General features: G+C 41.7%; 1 pseudogene; it reads right to left on the bottom strand.

Annotated features, from left to right (window-relative positions):
- Positions 1-5,491: 5,491 nt before the first annotated feature.
- On the bottom strand, positions 5,492-22,844 carry LOC138782095 (synaptonemal complex protein 2-like; annotated as a pseudogene).
- Positions 22,845-24,046: the final 1,202 nt, after the last annotated feature.

Genomic DNA, 24,046 nt, shown 5'->3' with positions numbered 1-24,046 from the left:
TCTGCCTTATGGAATACGAGGCATGGGTGCCAGTGAGCTGTTTGCCCTGCTCCCATATGTATTAAGACATTTGCATACGACCCTGGCTGCTGGAGAATCCAGTTTGCCCCCTGTGCCGTCAGGAGCTGATGTTATACTAATCGAGGAGGAAACAGACGGGTTAAGTAGAATTTCATAATATGTCCTCGAAATACTGTATAACCTGTAGGGAATCAATGACATTATGTTGAATGCTATTTGATACTGGTATTAGAGGCTTGCAGAGCTCAGTGGGAGAAGTTTATATGGAAGGCTTACCTACTGCCGGGTATTGGGGGAATGTGCACCTTACTGTGTGTCAAGAAGACTCCCAGATCATGGGGACATGGTATAATAATTCTGTGCTATTTAGCGGTAGATGCCTCAGTATTGGGTAGATAAGTCATTATTATAATGGTCATTGATAGAAACTGTACATCGGGGGTTAAGATTTTTCCATATGGTTCAAAGTTGAGTAAAGACATTGATTTTAAAGGAGAGATTGAGAAATTCTTCCCAGAGAGGCAAGTGATCCTTACATAAGACCAAAAAGATTGTGGGCAAAGATATTTGCTTCCATCTTCTGTAGCTGCCATAAAGCCTCAGAGCTTAATGTCCAGATTTCTTATTTCATGATACAAGATGATGCAGTTTTATCGACACTGTGTTTAGAATTATAACAAACTTTATTAGCAATAGGAAATAGAAGACTCCGCCGCCATGGAGCTAGAAGAGTGGTTCCAGAGCTCTACCCGGGAGGTGCTTCTCCTTACACCAAAGCAGTCCTGCCAGCCAGTCCTCCGGCCCCCAGACCATATACCGAGAGGAGAACGACGAGCATTGCAGGGGAGGGGTGGCCATCTATGGAAAATGGAGAAACAGCTGAACGTCACCAGAATGCCCCGGCCTTTATGGGTTACTAAAAGGACGGAAGAGAATAACGATGAAGCAGGCCATTGATAATAATTTGCACTATAACAACATAGGCCCAAATGGTTCCACAGAAAGTCGTGTCATCTGCCTTACGGAATACGTGGCATGGGTGCCAGTGAGCCATCTGCCCTGCTCCCATCAATATCATGACACTTGCATACAACCATGACTGCTGGAGTATCCAGTTTGCCCCCTGTGCCGACAGAGGGGGGCGGAGCGAGCAGCCAATATGAGCGGACGCATCCCTGTCGAGCTCCCACTCCACGCAGCCCATTAACCATCCCTGACCCTCTTACATACCCCTGTCCATGGGGACAAAGCCTTGGAGGACGCCCAGGAGAGGACCCTCTGCCCCCAGACCCGGTTCCCCTGCTTTCCTATGTTGTCCCCATGGCGACCTGTGTTTCCTTAAATGTTAAGGGGCCCAACTCAAACCCTAAACGCCGCATTACCATGAGGGAGCTTAGGGATTTAAATGCTCATCTTGCCTTCCTGCAAGAAACCCATTTTGACAGCGCAGCGAACTTCAACTTTGCTCGCCACTCCTATCCTTAGACAGTGTCTGCCTCTAGAGGCAATTAAACGGCGGGTGTGGCCATTTTGTTCTCGCGTCACTTCCCTATTCAGATCTCCTCTTCCTTTTCAGATCCAGGAGGCAGATATGTGATAGTGAAGGGAACGGTACAGGGTAAACCGATCATTTTCTGTAACTTATATGCCCCCAAAAGGTCTCAGATCCCCTTCCTGCGTAGGGTGTTCGCCCGCCTGTCTAAGTTCCCCCCCCCCGGGCCGGAGGGTAGTGGGTGGAGACTTCAATATCCCTTTCTCGGAGCTAGTGGATAGGCACTCTGTGGATGGCTGACCCCCCGCGGCAGAGCAGGCCAAACTGTCTAGGGAATTACACAAATTGATCCATGCCCACCAGTTATACGATTTGTGGAGGATTGGCCATCCAACAAAGAAGACTTATACTTTTTACTCCCACCCACACAAGATGCATTCTAGACTAGACTATTGTTTTGGCAACCTCCCCACGGTGCGTCTCCTCAAACAGAACCAGATAGGCCCCATTTCTTGGTCCGACCATGGCCATGTTTGTATCACCCTAAATAGCCTCCTCTCCCCGACCCGCCACTGCCATTGGCATCTAAACGAGCCACTTCTTAAAAACCAGGTTTCTAGGGATTCCCTTAAAACCTGTATCTCTACGTATTTCTTGGAAAATGAGGGTTCTGTCACGTTGCAGTCTATTCTATGGGAGGCCCACAAGGCCATTGTCAGAGGTCACTGCATTGCAATGAGCTCTCGACAAAAGAAGGATGCTCAGGCGGCTCTACTTACTGAAGCTAAAGCTTGCTAAAAAAGCTTTGAGTGACCTAGAGGCTGCCTTACAAGCCCGCCGGTCCTTGGGGACTCTGAGGAGACTGGTTGCAGCAAGGGCCCATCTTAAAGATTTATCCTTTCAAAAGGTTGCTTTTGTATTCTAAGCAGCACTTTTACGAGAAAGGTAACAAGGCCCATTCCCTGTTAGGCCGCATGCTGGAGCATCGTTCAGCTGCCCAGTCCCCTTGGGCTCTCCGAGACCAACACAGTGTCCTCAAGTACCACCCGAATGACATTTCCTCCATTTTTGTTAAATACTACTCTAAGCTGTACTCCTTAAATTCTGCTGACCCCGAGGCTCGAAGGTCCCGTATGCAGGACTTCCTGAGGGATTGCAAACTTCCTACTCTCTCTCAGGAGGCTCTTAATGCACTGAATTCCCCTATAACTGGAGAGGAATTTGCGGAAATGCTCAAGTCTTTAACCTCGGGTCGGGCCCCGGGGCCAGATGGCTTTACATATCTTTACTACAAGACTTTCGCGGACTTTCTCCTAGACTGGTCTCCTTATTTAACTCCTTCCTACAGGGATCCCCAATCCCACCGTCCATGTCGCACTCCTACATCACCCTTATACCCAAACCTGATAGGGACCACCAGGATTGCGCTAACTATAGGCCCATTGCTCTTCAGAACGCAGATTTAAAATTCTTGGGCCCAATGCAATTTACGCTACATATCTGGTCCTCATGTGCCCCTAAATTTGGACTATGCTTCTATATCTCTCCTCTCAACTCTTTCCTGCTACACCCTCTCTTTGACCCTGGTCGTGAGTCCATTGATAATTTGCCCCATTAAAACATAGGCCCAAATGGTTCCACAGAAAGTTACGTCATCTGTCTTATGGAATACAAGGCATGGGTGCCAGTGAGCCGTCTGCATTGCTCCCATCAATTTCATGAAAATTGCATAGCACCCTGGGTGCTGGAGAATCAGGTTTGCCCCCTGTGCCACCAGGAGCTGATGTTATACTAATTCCCAAGGAGGAAACAGACGGGGTAAGTAGAATTTCATAATATATTCCAGAAATACTGTGATACTGTATAACCTATGGGGATCAATGACATTATGTTGAATGCTATTTGATACTGGTATTAGAGGCTTACAGAGCTCAGAGGGAGAGGTTGATATGGAAAGCTTACCTACTGCTGGGTATTGGGGGATACTGTGTGCCAAGAAGTCTCCCAGCTCATGGGGACATGGTATAATAATACTGTGCCACGTAGCGGTAGATACCTCAGTATAGGGTAGATTAGTCGGTATTATAATGATCATTGATAGAAACAGTACATCAGGGCTGAAGATTTTTCCATTTGGTTAAAAGTTGAGTGAAGACATTGGGGGAGATTTTTATTTATTTTTTTTAAGTAAGAAAACATTTTATAAGTCAGGTTGATTTAACAAACAAACAAATTATGAGCTAGACTAATAATACACTTACAAAATAAAACAGGCTGATTAAATGAAACATTATTGTTACAGGTTATGGAAGCTCTCATGGATGTTGGTTGTACTTTCTTACGTCTTTTTAAGGCTGTTTAATTATTTATTGTGCGATCCACAGCTTCAATCCTTTCCCGTCATTTGGTGAAGAATAAAAATGGCATCTAGTGACCTGCACTGTTTAGCGTTAGATGCCTCAGTATTGGGTAGATTAGTCGGTATTATAATGATCATTGATAGAAACAGTACATCAGGGCTGAAGATTTTTCCATTTGGTTAAAAGTTGAGTGAAGACATTAACTTTAATGAAGAGATTGAGAAATTCTTCCCAGAGAGGTAAGTGATCCTTACATGACACCAAAAAGCTTGGGAGCAAAGATATTTGCTTCCATCTTCTGCAGCTGCCATAAAGCCTCCTAGCTAAATATCCAGATTTCTTATTTTATGATAAAAGATGATGCCATTTTATAGACACTGGTAATCTCAAAATTTACCACAGAGTTTAGAATTATAACCTAAAATTTATTAGCAATAGGAAATAGAAGACTCTGCCCCTGTAGAGCTAAAAGAGTGGCTCCAAAGCTCCCCTAGGGAGGTGCTGCTCCTTGCAACAGAGGCCATCCTGCCAGACACAGACCATATACAGAGAGGAGAAGAATGGGCCCCACAGGAGAGGGGGGGCCATCTATGGAAAATGGAGAAACCGCTGAAAGTCTCCAGAATGCCCCTGGCCCTGTACGCATTATTAGAAGGACACGTCGGTATATGCTCATGCTACAGCAGGCCATTGATAATTTGCCCCATTACAACATAGGCCCAAATGGTTCCACAGAAAGTTACGTCATGTGCCTTATGGAATACGAGGCTGGGTGCCAGTGAGCCGTCTGCATTGCTCCCATCAATTTCACGAAACTTGCATAGGACCCTGGCTGCTGGAGAATTAGGTTTGCCCCCTGTGCCGCCAGGAGCTGATGTTATACTAATTAACGAGGAGGAAACAGACGGGGTAAGTAGAATTTCATAATATATTCCAGAAATACTGTGATACTGTATAACCTATAGGTGATCAATGACATTATGTTGAATGCTATTTGATACTGGTATTAGAGGCTTACAGAGCTCAGAGGGAGAGGTTGATATGGAAAGCTTACCTACTGTTGGGTATTGGGGGATACTGTGTGCCAAGAAGTCTCCCAGCTCATGGGGACATGGTATAATAATACTGTGCCACGTAGCGGTAGATACCTCAGTATAGGGTAGATAAGTCATTATTATAATGGTCATTGATAGAAACTAAACATCAGGGCTGAAGATTTTTTTCCATATGGTTCAAAGTTGAGTGAAGACATTGGGGGAGATTTTTTTTTAAAGTAATAAAACATTTTATAAGTCAGGTTGATTTAACAAACAAACATTTTTGATAGCAAGAAACAAATTATGAGCTAGACTAATAATACACTTACAAAATAAAACAGGCTGATTAAATGAAACATTATTGTTACAGGTTATGGAAGCTCTCATGGATGTAGGTTGTACTTTCTTACGTCTTTTTAAGGCTGTTTAATTATTTATTGTGCGATCCACGGCTTCAATCCTTTCCCGTCGCTTGGTGAAGAATAAAAATGGCATCTAGTGACCTGCACTATTTAGCGTTAGATGCCTCAGTATTTGGTAGATAAGTCGGTATTATAATGATCATTGATAGAAACAGTACATCAGGGCTGAAGATTTTTCCATTTGGTTAAAAGTTGAGTTAAGACATTAACTTTAATGGAGAGATTGAGAAATTCTTCCCAGAGAGGTAAGTGATCCTTACATGACACCAAAAAGCTTGAGGGCAAAGATGGCATGACGATCCATGGCTTCAATCGATCCATGGCTTCAATCCTTTGCCGTTCATTGGTACAGAATTCATTCATTTTTACAGTCTGTGCTTGCCAAAAACTCAAGGTCTCTTTCTCGAACGCTTTTTTACAGCCCAGGTTTCTGCATCTAGACTATGTAATTCTTTAGCTACTACTGTGTGAAAATGATCTAAATTTTGAAAATTGCTCTGTTGTATCTGAGTCATTAAATTAGTAAGGTGCAGATGGGAGTCCTTCAGCAATTTATGAGCCCGAGCTTTCATCTTTTTATACCGTGTCATCATTTTCTTTTTAAGGCCTTCTGTAAAATGTTCAAAAGATGAAATGAAGCTGCCCTCTGTAATGTCTGATTCATGAGAATCCAAATTAAAGACATCATCTTCCACTTGGGCTGAAGTTCTGACAGAACTGAAAAGTTTACATGGTCTTAAAGAACTGCCTTCGTCTCCTTCACTATTTGATCGCTTACTTTTCTTTTTTTATAACTACAGATACAGACCAATCGGGTCTGTGCAGCTTTCAACATCCTTTTAGTCCTAATCAGGTCACGGGAGGGCATTTCTTGTAAAGCTTCTACAGTGTCCTCATCAATCGGTTCTGTATAGTTTTCTGTGTCCATTCTGCTGGTGATGTCTGTGTGTGGTGACTTATCAGGGGAGGAAATTTCTTGTAAAGGATCCATGGTGTCTTCATCCAATTTTCCAATGGTTCAAAGTTGAGTGAAGACATTGACTTTAATGGAGAGATTGAGAAATTCTTCCCAGAGAGGTAAGTGATCCTTGCATGACACCAAAAAGCTTGAGGGCAAAGATATTTGCTTCCATCTCCTGTAGTTGCAATAGAGCTTTCTAGCTAAATGTCCAGATTTCTTATTTCAAGATGTAAGATGATGCATTTTCATCGCCATTTGTAATCTCAATATTTTGTTTAGAATTATAACATATATAATTTATTAGCAATAGGAAATAGAAGACGGGGGCGTGGTTTGGAGCGCTGCATGGAGAGACGCTTCTGATCACCTTTCCGTCACTGGCCTGAGCTAATCAGAGGACATCGGCTATGGCGAGCAGCCAAAAAAAAAAAAAAAAAAACGAGAAGAAAAAAGAGACGCTGGGGAACATCCAGAGACCATCTGTGAGAGAAACCACTCAGCAAAAGAGGGGTACGGAGGGAAAGAACAGCTGCGGGTCTGATCATTATCAGGCCGCGGCCATCTTGGAGGACGCTGCCGGCACAGCCGAAACCGGAAGTAACCCGTTCTCGGCTCTCGGAGCTGAGATGAAGACAGCGACTGTAAGTGGGGACATCCCCGGACCCCGATCTTCCCCAGACACCCCTTGGGCAACCTCTGAGCCCCCCGCTTCACGGGCAAACACTGGCAGAATCCCGACACCTCCGGCGGCCATCTTGGATTGGGCACAGAACGGCCTCAGCACAGGAGAAGCCACAACAGCCCCTGCAGCACCTGTCACTTCTCTTCACAACAGAGACAAATGGCCACAGTAAAGGGGGACATGTAATAACCCTCACCCATAACCATACCACTAAACACTCTAACGGCATATCCATAAACAGTGCTGATGAGTACATAACACAGCAAGACCATAGTAGTCAGAGATCATCTTCCCCATCCAGAATACCCTAACAAAAAAGTCTATCACAAGAGTCTGAGGACTCAGAGGACTACACCACTGTAAATGATTCTGACCATGATGCCTCCAAACAAAAAGAAATTACTCCAAACGCCCAGAAAGTGTAACATGAATGTTCCCCCTGATTCCAATGATATGGACTCATCAGAGGACTCATCCTCCTCATCTACTCATTCAGTGGTACATAGACCAGCCACTTCTGATCAGGCGCAAACGAAATCCAACATTAATGCACTCAACGCGCTTCAGGGACACCCTGAATTGCAAGCGCTGCTTTCACTGATCCCGACTAAGCAAGACATTAATAACTTAGCAACAGAATTAAAATCACTCTGGAAGAAAGATCTTATCCAGGTTCAAAACAAATTTGCTGCGGTTGGGAAAAAAACAGACATTATGGAGAAAATCCAAATAAAACATGACTCACAAAGTCTCATATACACGACACAATCCCTCCAAGTTTCACAAAAGATGTTAACATTGAGACTCGATGACATTGAAAACAGAAACAGGAGGAATAACATTAGATTTAGAGGCCTCCCCGAGGATGTAAAAACCAACAAGTTACATGGAGTACTTTCCTCGATTTTCAACACCATTCTTGATAGACCCACATAGAACTGGATATAGCACACAGGAAGTTAAAGCCAAAAGGGAGGGACCCGAAACGCCCTAGGGATATAATTTGCAAGTGCATGATTACCCTTTAAAGCGACTCTGTACCCACAATCTGACCCCCCCAAACCACTTGTACCATCAGATAGCTGCTTTTAATCGAAGATCTGTCCTGGGGTCCGTTCGACAGAGGATGCAGTTATTGTCATGAAAACAACTTTTAATCCGGCAGCGCTGTGTCCAACGGCCGGGGCTTACATTTGTATATGCATTCTTAATATAGGTTCTACATTTTATTATATCTGTCATGACCTAAACTGAGACTATATGTCCTTGTTATAGTTTCTTGGACTCCCCGAGACATCTCCTACAATTCCCTGTGATCACTCGACCACTCAAGAAAAGAGTCTCTTGTGGAGTAAGTACTCATATTAACTGAAATGAACCTAACAATAGGCACACTAAACGTAAACGGTTTCAACACACCCGAGAAAAGATCCAATATACTATAACCGCTTCATAAAAAAGGCCAAAATTCTTCTTCTCCAAGAAACACTTTAAAACTAGCAAAAACCCTGACTTATCCAAAAATAAATATTACCCTGTCTGGGTTCACGCCACATCCACAGAGAAAAAAATCAAGGGGGTCTCCATCGGCTTTCATAAATCGCTACCGGTCAAACAATTAGATGGTAATATTGACCCTGATAGCAGATTTATCTTTCTTAATTGCTCCATAGCAGAGGAAACCCTCACTCTTGCCAATATATACGCTCCCAATCATGATCAGATACCTTTTATCAATAATACACTCCGGGAACTTCATGATATCGCAAAGGGCCATATAATAATAGGGGGAGATCTCAACACACCACTAAACCCCTTACTAGACACCTCCTCAGGTAATCCCTAAAAGACCTCAAATTATTCGATACATGGAGAATTCTAAACCCTACTACGAAGGACTCTTCATATTTTTCTACGCCCACTAATTCTTATAGCAGAATTGATTTCATTGTTTTCATTACACAATCTGCCACCCACAGTAATCACGTCATTGGCCCAATATATACCAAACACATATATACAGCAAATATACAAATATACACCAAATATACACCAAACTACCCGTGATTTCAGAAGAAAATAAATCGCACTCACGTTCTCACTCCAGGAAATACAGGAGGTTATTAAAAATTTACCATGTGGCAAAACCCAGGCCCAGATGGCTTTACCGATAAATTTTTCAAACAATTTTCTGAATATATCACTCCTTTCTTAGCAGATTCCTTCAATTACCTCTCGGACAAACAGTCATTCTCCCCAGCATTTCTTGAAGCTTTTATAATAATAGACCTATTTCTCTATAAAATACTGATACCAAAATCTTTGCCTAACTAATTGCGAATCGCCTATGTCCACTCCTTGAATCTCCTGTCCACCCTGATCAAGTTGGCTTCACTCCAAATAGAGAGGCAAAAGATAATACGCTCAGAACGTTTGCTCTGGCCAACCATGTGAGCAATTTACGATCAAAAGCTGTATTCTTGGCATTAGACGCCGAAAAGGCGTTTGACTGGGTGGACCAGAGATTCATGGAAGCCACTCTTTAACAAGTGGGTCTAGGCCCAAATTTAATAACTAAAATATTGGCCCTATATAACTCCCCCACCGCAAAGATCAAAGTGAATGGCTCTCTGTCCGAAAAACTGGCTATTAGGAACGGGACGAGACAGGGCTGCCCTTTGACGCCACTGCTCTACGTTCTTTGCATTGAGCATTTATTAGGGGCAATTAGGAACAACCCAGATATCACAGGTGTACAGGTAGGTGAACCCCATCATTTGTGTTCAGTGTACGCAGATGATCTTTTGCTATTTCTGACCAAACCCCACATCTCCCTTCCCTCCCTACTGGCTACTATAAAGGAGTTTGCTTATTTTTCCAACTATAAGCTCAATTTAAATAAATGCGAAGCTTTATGCATTGGAATACCAGAAAAAGAAAGGACCATCCTGAAGGGGAACTTCCCATTCAATTGGAACGATAAAACCATTAATTACTTAGGTACACATATAGCTATCTCCCAAAAAGAAATTATAGAAGCAAACTTTACCCCCCTCCTTAACAGGATCAAAGTGGACTTGCAAACTTGGGGAAGAAAGGAGTTTTCTTGGGTAGGAAGGATCAATATACTAAAAATGAATACTCTACCCAGACTGCTATACCTTTTCTAAGCAGTCCCAGCAGTACTTAATAGAACCTACTTGTCCAGATTAAGCTCCATTCTCCATTCTCTCAAGTTTGTATGGGCAAATAAACCTCCTCGAGTAAAGTCCAAGACTCTCATCAGACCTAAACTAAAAGGAGGCCTAGCCCTCCTGAGTTGCAGGCATTACTATTACGCAGCAATTTTTAACAGAGTAATAGAATGCTTTTAACAAAGGGCAAACAAACAATGGATAGGTCTAGAATCATTTATTACCAATTTTAATACCTCAGCCATTCTATGGACCCCAAAAGAATTTCTAAACAATCATCTATCCCTTACGCTCTCCCCAATCAGCGCAACAATAGTATCTCTGGTAAATTCACCCTTAATGGAAATTAAAAATATGTTTCGTGCCGACGGCCCTCTTACTCCAATTTGAAGAAACCCCAGATTTTTAGCAGCATTACATAAAAAACATTTCCTTAGAATGCCCATGGACGAGGAGATAACCTTCCATAGGTTGATGAATTCGGATGGACTCTTGCCACTTGAAGAGCTTCCTGGATTCAAAGATAGCTTCATACCACAGTCCATCGCGGAAACTAATCAATACGCTCAATTACAGGCCTTCATTAATAGACAAGGTAACAATCTTCAGCTTAAAAGGAAACTGCTACCTTTCAAAAAGCTTTGTGCCTTCAACTCCTCCACCCCCAAGACAGTCTCAACATTATATAACCTGCTCATCACAAACTCAGAAGATTCTCAACCTGACTTCATTAAGAGCTGGGAGCAGGAATTAAAAGTTTCTTTCTCAGATGTTGAAAGCCAGACAGCATTTCATCTTACACATAAAACATCAATATCTTGCAACATACAAGAAAGTACTACAAGGTACTATCTAAATGGTACTTAGTACCTTCAAAACTGAAAGTGATGTATCCCAATATCAAAGACTGCTGTTGGAGATGTGAGGAAGAAAGAAGCACAATGCTTCACATATGGTGGAGCTGTCCACGCGTCCAACGAGGAAATAGAAATCCTCTTCATCCCCATCCATCACAGATTGGGTCAAAGAAGTAGACCTATACCATAGATTCGAAGAGCTAATATCAGATAACAATGATAACATAACGTTCTATACTCGCTGGTTAAAATGGGTCGAATTGAGATATAAGAATCTATTGGGAGACTCCTCTACTTAATTTCCCACACAATTGTCAAATCAGGACCTTTCTCGGACACTTAGACTCTTCTGTTTTACTATTAACATGGTTAATCACACGTCTTATTGCACTGGAGAGACATATAAAATGGATCTGAGCTGAGAAGATGCCTCTGCGACGACAAGTGCCCATTGCCAGGTATGCCAATTTGTTATTTCTTAAAACTCACTTCGCTATATAACTACAATCAAAAGAAGCAACTCATCCACAAGATCTCCTTACCTCATACAAAATAATTATTACACCTACCATCCCTACCCCATACCCCTTCCTCCAACCCCTCCCTCATACCCTTCCTCTCATTTCTCTCTTTCCTTATGTACTTTCTTTACTATAACTCAATAAAATTATATAGTTTGGTAAACTCAACAGAGATGTAAGGAAAAGCTATGTCATAGCTTCTCTAAACTGGCTATTTATCTACCACACAAATATTTGTAAACTACTCTTGAAATACTATTGTATACCAATGCTTATACAAAACTTATCGAAAAATTCTTTTTGTTTCAATAAAAATTAAATTAGTAAGGAAATAGAAGACTCTGCCATAGTAGAGCTAAGACAGTGGCTCCGGAGCTCCCCCAGGGAGGTGCCGCTCCTTTACCCAGAGGTCATCCTGCCAGACCCGGACTATATACAGAGAGGAGAAGGGTGAGCCCCGCAGGAGAGGGGCGGCCATCTATGGAAAATGTAGAAACCGCTGAATGTTTTCAGAATGCCCCCGGTCCTCTACGGCAGTGCTTCTCAAACTGTGAGGCGGGCCTCACCAGTGAGGCGCCCCCTAGTTGTTGGTGAGGCCCAGCTGGGGAACCAGTTTTCACAAAAGTAACTATGATCTGCACAGTCCTTTTACTGTTTGCAAAAATCTTCATTTTAGCAACATTATTAATTCATTTCATACTAGCTTTATTAGTATATAGAGCTTGGGAGATGGTTGAAAGGTAGCCCTGGCATTACTTTCAGCTTTTAAATGGACTTTCACCACAGATAGTGAGGCCCAGGCACCCTCTTGGTCAGTCTAGTGAGGCCCCGGCATTGCCTTGGTCTGTTTGGTGAGGCTCCAGTAGAAAAAGTTTGAGAAGAACTGCTCTACGGGGTTCTAGAAGGACCGGGCGGTAGATGTGCATGTTAAAGCAGGCCATTGATAAATTGCACCACTACAACAGAGGCCCAAATGGTTCCATAGAAAGTTGTGTCATCTTCCTTATGGAATACGAGGCATGGGTACCAGTGAGCTTGTCATGTCCCAGGACTTGGTTTCATTCACTGACATGTGTCTATGTTATATTGCATTGCCTGTTTAAGTTTGACCCTCCTGTCTTCCTGTACCCTAGCTGTAGTGTGTCAGCTCCTTCCTTCTCCCTCATCTTGTCATCCATTTTAGCCTAATGTTCTGTGCAAGTTAACTGTATCCTGCTGTTGACCCTGGTCATTTATATTCTTTTCACACCATTGTAACCAGCATTTCTACAAGATTCCTACCTGGAATAAACCTGGAATCGTTCTACAATGCCAGCTGCAAGGAGTTTAGCTATCTGATAATATATGGTCCGGAGTAAGTAAACGGAATACAGATACAGGGAGTATCTCCTACACCCCACACTTACTGCCAGGTCATTGAGTAAGAAAAGAGCTGTTTTCCCTGCTCCCATATATACCATGACATCTGTATACGATCGTGGCTGCTGGAGAATACAGTTTGCCCCCTGTGCTGTCAGGAGCTGATGTTATACTAATCAACGAGGAGGAAACAGACGGGTTAAGTAGAATTTCATATTATATCCTAAAAATACAGTGATACTGTATAACCTATAGGTGATCAATGACATTATGTTGAATGCTATTTGATACTGGTATTAGAGGCTTGCAGAGTTCATAGGGAGAGGTTTATATGGAATGCTGTGGTATTTAGCAGTAGATGCCTCAGTATTGGGTAGATAAGTCATTATTATAATGGTCATTGTACATCGGTGCTGAAGATTTTTCCATATGGTTAAAAGTTGAGTAAAGACGTTGATTTTTAAGGAGAGATTGAGAAATTCTTCCCAGAGAGGCAAGTGAACCTTACATAAGACCAAGAAGCTCGTGGCCAAAGATATTTGCTTCTGTTAAGGTTAAATTTATATGTTGACCTCTCTCTATGGAGAGAAGCCAAAAACCCAGGTAAAGGATGGTTTTTAAATTATATCTAGAGTTGGAATCCTGCAGTATTACCAGCTCGTTACTTATACGTCATGGACACAGATAAGACAATGTATCATGATTATAAGCCTGGAGAAAATGGCCCAAGTTTTATTATGGTCATCACATTTTATAGACAGATAAAATATAGGGTGGTAACAAATGCTAATAAGGCATAGATGAGGCGGTGCTAGTGATTTAGATATTCAGTCATGCGCAATGGCATCTATATTAGTATTCATTATTATTATTCAAAAAGGTTAGAACAATACATTCTGTGCAATGATACTTTAACATTATTCCCACTGTAACAGACAGGCAGCTTTCCTCTGAGAACGGCCTTGAACGCTGATAAACATGTCTCTGAGGGAAATAGTTCTTGAGACAAAACATTCTTTCTAGTGTCCATATCAGAAGTTTTCCAAGGTAAGAAATGGTCCAACTATAAGTTAACCCTATCAGGGACTCTCTAATGTGCTGGAGCTTCTGAGCAAGAGGCCTATATATATGTGTAGTCATATAGGTACGGTGCAGGTAGGTAAAATCGTATGGCTGGCCTTATCATTCCCCCATTTGACATCCGTGGAGCATGGATATGGTTCATCACTGGTGGTTGGGTCGTAGCCGGAGGTTTTAAGGACTCTACCCTCAGCCGCAGGTTGATCAAGGGACCACAGGTGAAAACATCCTCCAAGTACTAGTACAGCATCCAACCTCCAGAAATGTCCAGGCGGCACAGATTCAAGAGAACCGATAAGAGAAAGAAAGCATAGTAACGTTAGTCTCTTATATGAGGGTGAAGCTTCTTCCTGTTTGTCGAGGTTTTATACGAGAGAAAATACACATGAACACTTTTACTGAAAAACAGATCAGTATTATGCATAAGACCACTTGGAAGAGACCCTGAAGGACTCCCATTAGTTTATGGGCATCACCATAGGATAGACAAAAATAGTACCATACGTTTTATTGAAAGTTAAAGATAGCGGAACAAACTTACAGCAGATGAGGTAGGAAGATCTGCAATAACCGAAAGAAAATACTAAACAATGGGTGAGTCTGTACAGTATACATCAATATACAGCTTAGTTACAACAAAACAAATAAAAGCTTATTATCAATACCCAAACTAATATATGTATATGACAAATACCTCTCCGGATTTTATCAAAATAACCAAACCTTATTGTCTCATCACTCCTGTCCCTAAGATTTGTCCCTAATCTTGACTACAGATGTAGCCCCCTTCTCTAGGTCCCTTTACCGTAGGACTGCTTTAAAGGTAAGACAATCCTCCGTCCCGAACCTAACTAGTCTCCTGTCACTCCTACGTCTCCCTGTGACACTGAGTGATCAGACAATAAGTTCTTCACTGTATATAACAGATGTGACTCTATCACAAAAACTCTACCACTTAGGCATCATGTGGATATTGGAAAATCACAACAACTAACTTTAAAAAATTTCTGAAAAAGAAAAGTTAAGATGTGAACAAATCTTATCTCATGGCAAAAGCAAAAAATAAAAATTCATTGATACATAAACCAAAAACAGCATAACAGGTAAATGCAATAAAATCTCCACAATGTGACCTACTATGTAACCACTAGATTCACTTATAATAACCAATTAGTGAATTCACAATCTTTAGTACCGGATTCTCAAAATTTCCACTTCTTTTTTAGTCTTTTTACTTCATTTTGTACCTAGAAAACGTCTTTATGATTAGATCACACAGGTCTAATGACTGGTCGCATGGTCACATCTCTTCCTGTAAATAATCATATAATATAATACATACACCAATAATATGAAGTAACTGGGCGCTTATTACCGATATAATATTTGGATCCTACTGAATTGTCTCTTGTCTCACTGAGATCATCACATATTACACATAAAATAACCACCATAGAAATAAAAGCAAAGTGTAAACGATACATCACCTAAGGTTTCAAAGCCTTATTATGAGAATAATATATATCATATGATCCTTTTTGTAGTAGTAGCATTGGTATGGATCCTTTATCCTTAAACCCATCTTTTGACTGACAGGCCTCTTTACAGACACTTGGACTCTTGGCCTCAGTTATATCGCTTCTTTTAAGGCCACTAGTATCACCTCAGACATTGGCTTTGTTGTCTCCCATAGCTTTGGCTGACCTGTAAAGAAGACACCAATACAGACAAGGACATACCTATATGGACCACCTGTGGCAGGTGGATGACGTCCACTTACATTCCCTGAAACAGGCAGGAAGATGACAGACTATGCAGACAGGCACTTTACGGTGTTACTTACAGTAGGTTATGACAGGTGTAGATAATACAGCCGTACACAACCCTCTCTGCTATATTTGTTGTCCCCTGGGCCGCCCAATGTGAGGATACTACATCACATTACACATGGCTTCCTTCTGCTGGTTTTGTCAGATAACTTACAGTGGGATACAAGGCTGTCGGCAAATAGTTATTGGATGCCATCTTTACCCTGTACCTCTTCTCCATCCGCTGGTCTCACAGCTTGTTGCTGATTGTCTCTGGAAAAGACTTAAAAACAAACAGATCCACATCTCCCCCTCCACCTGTACACTATGTACAGTTACCTCAGGAAGAGACTGGAAACATCTCCCCATTCCCTTGTACGCTTTGTACGCTGTTACCTTGGGAAGAGCACAGAAACCACCGCATCACCAGCTTTATCCATCATCCATCACCCTTTTTGGCATCAGGGTTTGTCAGCGTGAACGTTGTGTCAGCCGCTCTATGGCAGCTTTTCTTCTTCTTTGAACAGTTTTTTTTTTCTACAAGTGTTTTTGGTAAGCCCAGGGACCAAACAAATCTCTAATTTGCCAATTAACCCATAATGGTGGGCTTCATATAGACATCTGCACAGTTACCTTCAACCATCCTACATGTCTCAGTGATTGTCCTCACCTCCAGCTTATGGCAGGAGCGGTTTCTGCAGTGGAACATCACGCTGCATGGCGGTCACCATATATCCTTGCGTCTTGTGTCATCCATCTTTGAAAAGTCTGGGATAATCTACAATGAAAACTTTTAAACTTTCATTAATATTTGGGCTTTCAATTACATTTTCATCTTTCACAATTTAAAATATCAAACACAATAAGTAATAAAAACATCCTTATTCAAAAATAAAAAATTTGTACGGTGTTTAAAAAAAAATTTAAAACATCAAAATTGGCTACTCCATCAAAATGGCAAAATTGGCTACTCCATCAAAATGGCTGCTCCCATTTCCATTCACCTCCATCCCCTCCCCCATTTGAATCTACATCAAGAGGCAACAGAGATGCTAGATTCAATGCACTTAACACAAAATATATATATATTGGGGGGGCATAAGGAGTGCAGACTGGAGCCATGGACATGGGTTTGGTTTTTACTAGGGATAAAAATACATATATATTCATGAGCTAAGTTTGCTATAATCATCACAAAACTGTTACCCCTAAAAATAAAAACATTAAAAAAATTAAATGAATTCGCTGAAATGAATATTCCTTCAATACGCTGCTCTTATCAGTAAACAGAACGCTCTGTACCTCACTTCTAACCTTGAGCAGTGAGCAGTAAAATCATAGATACAAGAGTTAAAATTTCTTGGAAGTTTTTTTTTTTTTTTTTTTCTAACATCCTTGAAGTTACAGAAGATATCAGCGCTGTGCTCCTATACACCAGACTGTAACCTTGGACAGTGACACACATACTTATATATATATATATATATATATATATATATATATACACATATACACACATATAAAGACTTGTTAAATAAAGTTACATAGAAATATATATATTACAGTAGTAAACTACTTCTTCTTTGAAATATCATACGTTGGGGACACACACTTAAAGAAAATCTGCTTACAATATATATTGGGATACATATATATATATACCTACAAAATACTTTTTAAATACAAATGTGTAAGTTACAGTAATAAGTTACTACAGGCTCCTTATACCATTGGGTTCTTAATAAGTGCACAAAATTCTGCGTTTGATCTTTACCAATTATCACTTTTCTCTTGACATTCCTAATAAAACGTACTTTTTCTCTCTGACTCCTCCTACTGACACTTCCGTATAACAATCTTATACACTAACAGGTCTACTAGACCCAGCTCCTTCAAACAGTCTCATTGCTTTTCCCTCCAACAAACCTTTGTCTAACTTTCTTCACCATCAGGTAATAATATTCATTAATAAATGTGCAAAACAGTTGTTAGACTCTATCGGAAAGTCCTGTGCCCGCCCCCTCAGTGACACTAAGCAGTATGGGCGGAGGACAGAAATGCCAGGAGTTAAAATGGCCACCGGACTAGATAACCGGATATAAGGGTGTTGGCTTAGGGCATGGTTTTGAGACGTCACAATTATAATGGAGACGTGGATGATATGGGGAGTGGTTGGCTTTCAGTCGCCATCTTTGAGGGCTGATTACAGAAAAGTGGTGTACACAAATAAGCAAATGTTCCACGGTCGGGACAACAGAAAATGATCAACATTTTTTTTAACACGTAACATACTTCTAAAGGGAACATCAGCTTAGTAAAACTGGCTGAAATACAGTATAATGTAGGAGCGTACATTACATTACACTAACAGCTCTGATTCTTTTTCCTAATGCTGCTTGCATGTGATCTGCAGCCCTCAGAGCTGGTTGATGGCCTTGTACAAAACATAACAAATAACACACATTATGTACTTTGTATGCTGCTTCACTACGCAGCATTAATTAACCTCTTCAGCTCTCTCAGTACTGTATCTAGCAATGAGCTGGACTGTTCTCCTTGTCTGAGTACGTGGCTTTGTACTCAGACACTTACATGGCAATATACACTATTTGAGGTTAGGCTGCCCACCTCCACAAAGGCATTGGTCTTACTATCAGGTAAGGGGCACTTTAAATCAAAGTAACTACTTCAACAGCCGACCAAGGGGAAGATTCCTGCAGAACAGAGGGTCTATACGCCACCATTGGACGTAGGTTGGCTTTTCGCAGGATCTGGGGTTTGTATACAGATATAAACTGGGTACAATGATGTAACATAATGATGTGGCTTGGGTCGGCCACACACACTACAATATTCTGTCTTATCTAGATATTGTTGGTCACCGGCACATGACATGTCCACCCAGCTGGACCTGTGCTTCCCACCCATTATCCTAAATGTTTTCCTTCTGTCTGACCCTCTGGCTCTCATCTATCTACTCCACACCCTCCCCTCTTAGAACTCTAATCCTTGATTCCCCCTTAGGGATAGTACTTCGATTAACCCCCAAGGTTCCTGGAAATTCCAAGGACCCATTTGCCCTGCATGTTACATGTAGGTCTGGTTACCTACCCACAAGGCAAAAATAAGTGTGCACAGGAGTGTGAGTGGTTTCCCAAGTGTTGGTCAGAGAGCCAGAGGCTGGTGGGGCTAAGGCATGTATCTGCCTTCATATCAAACCTCCTAAAGATCTGTTCTAGATCTTGCACTGCATTTTCTCATGCCCATCGCTAACTATATCTTTCTTAGCTTCACATCAGCTTCACATAAACTTCTTGTGGAGACTGGGGATCCCTTCTTTTAGAGAATAACTGTCTCATCCTTGCTCAGCTAATCCCTAGGTAGCGTATTGGGGAACGAAACCTAAACCTTAGGTTTTAACAAGCACAGCCGCTATAGGCCCAGCCGTCACAGTGACACACTATGGCGACGCACTACAGCAACCTACTGTCCCTCGTTGCTAATTCCTCCTAGGGGGCAAGGGGGTAAGTCACAGATCTTCTGACCTGCTCTCTACCACAGTACAAGCACAAGTAATGGGATCAATACAAGTATTGTTCCCGCTGCTCGAGACAGATATCACTTATCAGGAACCCGTTCACTCCAAAAGTTATGCCTACTGTCTGTGACCTCGCAGGTGTTCTCGATGCCATGCTGTATTACAAGGGTTAAGCATTAATCACAGCCTCCCCGTAAGGACGCAGAAGTGAATAAGTTCGGCAATCCCTTTCCTTAATTCAGCATAAATACAGCAACAGCTTATCTCAATCACACAACAGTTTGCGACGGCAATGCAGCACTTTAACCTTGTCCTATCCTGGGTTACAGAGTTCTTTGTCTAACAATTAGACTCAGCTTTACAAACATATAGAGAACACAGGTGACGGGAATCTGATTAGATCCGTTCCCCTGAGGCACAGATAGTACGTAAGAAAGGGAAAGTCTTTCTTACCTGGCCAGTTATATCTGCGCGTCCGATGACGGATAAATCACCACATCCCGTCTGTCTGCGTTCTAGTTTGCAAGAGGCTGAGTCCCTGTTCGGGCGCCAAATGTTAAGGTTAAATTTATATGTTGACCTCTCTCTATGGAGAGAAGCCAAAAACCCAGGTAAAGGATGGTTTTTAAATTATATCTAGAGTTGGAATCCTGCAGTATTACCAGCTCGTTACTTATACGTCATGGACACAGATAAGACAATGTATCATGATTATAAGCCTGGAGAAAATGGCCCAAGTTTTATTATGGTCATCACATTTTATAGACAGATAAAATATAGGGTGGTAACAAATGCTAATAAGGCATAGATGAGGCGGTGCTAGTGATTTAGATATTCAGTCATGCGCAATGGCATCTATATTAGTATTCATTATTATTATTCAAAAAGGTTAGAACAATACATTCTGTGCAATGATACTTTAACATTATTCCCACTGTAACAGACAGGCAGCTTTCCTCTGAGAACGGCCTTGAACGCTGATAAACATGTCTCTGAGGGAAATAGTTCTTGAGACAAAACATTCTTTCTAGTGTCCATATCAGAAGTTTTCCAAGGTAAGAAATGGTCCAACTATAAGTTAACCCTATCAGGGACTCTCTAATGTGCTGGAGCTTCTGAGCAAGAGGCCTATATATATGTGTAGTCATATAGGTACGGTGCAGGTAGGTAAAATCGTATGGCTGGCCTTATCACTTCCATCTTCTGTAGCTGCCATAAAGTCTGCTAGCTAAATGTCCAGATATCTTATTTCAAAGATTCAAGATTGTTCCACATTTTGTGGCTTTTCTGTGTCATCAGAACTTTCTGGAGATAATGGAAGCATTTTAAGTTTTTGCTTTTTACGGCTATAGTCTGCAGAATTTGCTGAGGATTTTCTTGGATGTTCCTGGCCCCACTCCACTTCACTTTCACTAGAAATGTAGCCTTTAAAGTCATCCTTTTTGGTATCAGTTTTCTGGGAAGACAGACTTCCTGGCCTTGTTGTGTTTGTATTAGTCTTCCTGTGGGATGAAGACTTTTTCATGACAGACACCTCCAAATTAGAAGCAGACTCTTCTGATGAATTTCCAAATGTGTAAACATCGATAGATTTTTTTTCCGCAGATTGCTGCTTTGGTGTCGTGCTCTTTGTTTCCGTAGTGGGTGTTGAAATCTTGCCTGAATTTTCAGAAAGGTTGTTGCTGCCAGGATACTCTAGAAGCCTAGGAGCATCAAGGGGAAATTGGGGGAACATCTATCCATCATTGCTGTCTTTGTCAAAATATTCTGCCACTAGCAATTTAGCTTGTTGCTTGCTTAACCTGGGCGTTCTCTGCTGTGATCCTGTTAATAAAGACTGATCCATGCCATTAGCTGACTGGGCCCCACTCTGTTGGCCACCATTTTTTTTCGAATCACTTGTTCCAGTGGAAGATGCCGCATCTGCTTGAATTGATCTCTCACTGTTTCCTTGCATTTGAAGATCTTCTCCATATGTTTTAGCTGTAGCATTCTGAATGTCATGCTTAAGTTCAAACTGTATCTTGATGTATTTTACTGCCATGTTATTGATCGATAGAGGGATCTGAGGTGTATGGTTAAGAGTTTCTGTCCATTGCATTCTTCCAAACTGTAGAAAAAGAAAGACAGCGCCTGGCGCACATAGCGTAATGCTGCAGCAGATTGTGTAATAAAGTAGCTAAGATTCGGTGTTGCTCACCTTTTGCGGCCGCGCTACGAGCAAGACACCGCCTGAAGCTTAATTTTTACAACTCTTTGCCCGCTGCCCGTCCGGAGGTCCGAAGAATTCGGTGGAGAAAATAGAGCAAAATCTCACTCATCTGAGGCACGATGGGTGATGTCTCCGGAGTTCAGACGCAGAGCGGCTTTGCCATGGGTAGTAGTCCGATGGATGGAAGGAGTCGTAGTGTAAAAATTATATACATCTTTATTGGAATGACGTAAAAAACAATAAGTTTTGAGGCCGAACCTCTTCATCAGATCATTACAAACATGTATGCATGTCAGATATTTATGTCAGAGGGTGTGGGAAATTCCAATCTGGGTGTTCCCACACCTTCTGACATAAATATCTGACATGCATACTTGTTTGTAATGATCTGATGAAGAGGTTCGGCCTCGAAACGTATTGTTTTTGACGTCATTCCAATAAAGATGTATATAATTTTTACACTACGACTCCTTCCATCCATCGGACTACTACCCATGGCAAAGCCGCTCTGCGCCTGAACTCCGGAGACATCACACATCGTGCCTCAGATGAGTGAGATTTTGCTCTATATTCTTCCAAACTGCATCCACTTTAGACATTCTTTCTGCATTCTGACAACATCCCAAAGAGGACCCTTGCTATTTTGCATGTAGAATGAGACATTTTGGCTGCCAACATTAAAATCAATCCAAAAACATTCAAGTTTTTCATGCTCAGGTTTTCTCAGCACACCCACATCTGTTGATACACTAATGCATTGGGAAGGTGTGGACCCTTTTTGTGTCTGTTAACCGGGAATTAAGAGAGTTTAAAAATCTTCGGCAATCCGATTCAAAATCCTTATCATTTATTTCTTTGAAGGCTTGGGCGAAGGAGTCTTCAAACCACTTTTGAACACAATTCTCTCATCTTTCTGGTTGTCAATCTGCAGAGGGATTCAGTAACGGCAAGCTGGATCTCATAGTCTCCAACTTCCAACAGTTTTCTTGCCAAGCCTTGCATTAAAGTACACATGTCCTCTGAGGATTTAAGTTTTTTCTTTTCTTCCCTTGAGATGTAATCAAGTATGAAGTTGAAAGTCTTTAGTGCCTCCAGTCTAACAGAATAAGGAGGCCACTCATCCAGAATGATGAAACCCAGAGTATACAAGAAGGTCTCCAGCAACTGTTTTACTCCATCCCCAGGGTTACATTTACTGATTACCAGTGTTGTGTCATAAAAGTCTTCTACAAGTGCTGATATTCTTGTGGTCACTGCAAATCTTCAGAAACTCCAGGGTTCTTTCAAACCACAAGACCATCTTAGAAACCACTCCCTGCTCAATCAATGATCAGCAACCTTCCTGATACTCACTTTTGCAGAAGAGCTGAATGCATTTCAGTAATAAAAATACATGTTGGAATTCATTTCAATGTAATTACTTATTTATTATTCTGTCCAGCTGGTTTACCCTTGCTGTATCTTTGTGATAAACATACTACCTTATCCTCAAATAATTCACTAATTTTCTGAAATCCTTGGCCCTTAGAAGCCTCAGTGAAAAGCGTTTCCAGATAATATTCAGATGGAATGGGTATTTTTTCTCCAGGATTCAACTTGTCCTCCTCACTCATCTCAGCGACCTACATTGGGGGAGATTTATTAAAGGGTGTAAATATACCGCTGGTGTAAACTGCTCACAGAAACCAATCACAGCTCAGCTTTCAGCTCTGGTAGAATAACAAAAAAGAGCTGTGATTGGTTGCTGTGGGCAGTTTACACCAGGTGTATATTTACACTGTTTCATTGCCATTTGTACTCTCAATATTTTGCTTAAAATTATAACATATAATTTATTAGCAATAGTAAATAGAAGACTATACAGCTGTAGAGCTAGAAGAGCGGCTCCAGAGCTCCCCAGGGAGTTGCTGCTCCTTGAACCAGAGGCCGTCCTGCCAAACCTTGACCATATACAGAGAGGAGAAGGGCGAGCCCCGCAGGAGAAGGGCGGCCATCTATGGAAAATGGAGAAACCGCTTTCCAGAATGCCCCCGGTCCTGTACGGGTTATTAGAAGGACCCGGCGGTATATGCTCATTCAACAGCATGCCATTGATAATTTGTTTCATTACAACATAGGCCTAAATGGTTCGAAAGAAAGTTGGGGCATGAGTGCCAGTGATCCGTCTTCCCTGCTCCCATCAATTTCATGAAACCTGCATACGACCGTGGCTGCTGGAGAATCCAGTTTGACCCTGTGCTGCCAGGTTCTGATGTTATCCTAATCAACAAGGAGGAAACAGACGGGTTAATTAGAATCTCATATTATATCCTAGATATACTGTGATACTACCTGTAGGGGATCAATGACATTATGTTGACTGTGCTTTTCAACAGGCCTTTGCACATTAAACTTCCGGACATCCCAGTAGCTTCTGTTCAGACTCCATTGGTTCTCAATGATTCCACTGCTAAAGAAAGAATGAAGAGATATGTGGATAAGGGCAGTCATCGCAGCAAAAAG

This window comes from Dendropsophus ebraccatus, chromosome 1, assembly GCF_027789765.1.
Source record: "Dendropsophus ebraccatus isolate aDenEbr1 chromosome 1, aDenEbr1.pat, whole genome shotgun sequence".
In the NCBI taxonomy this organism is placed as follows: Eukaryota; Metazoa; Chordata; class Amphibia; order Anura; family Hylidae; genus Dendropsophus; species Dendropsophus ebraccatus.
This window is presented reverse-complemented; position numbering and strand designations above follow the sequence as displayed.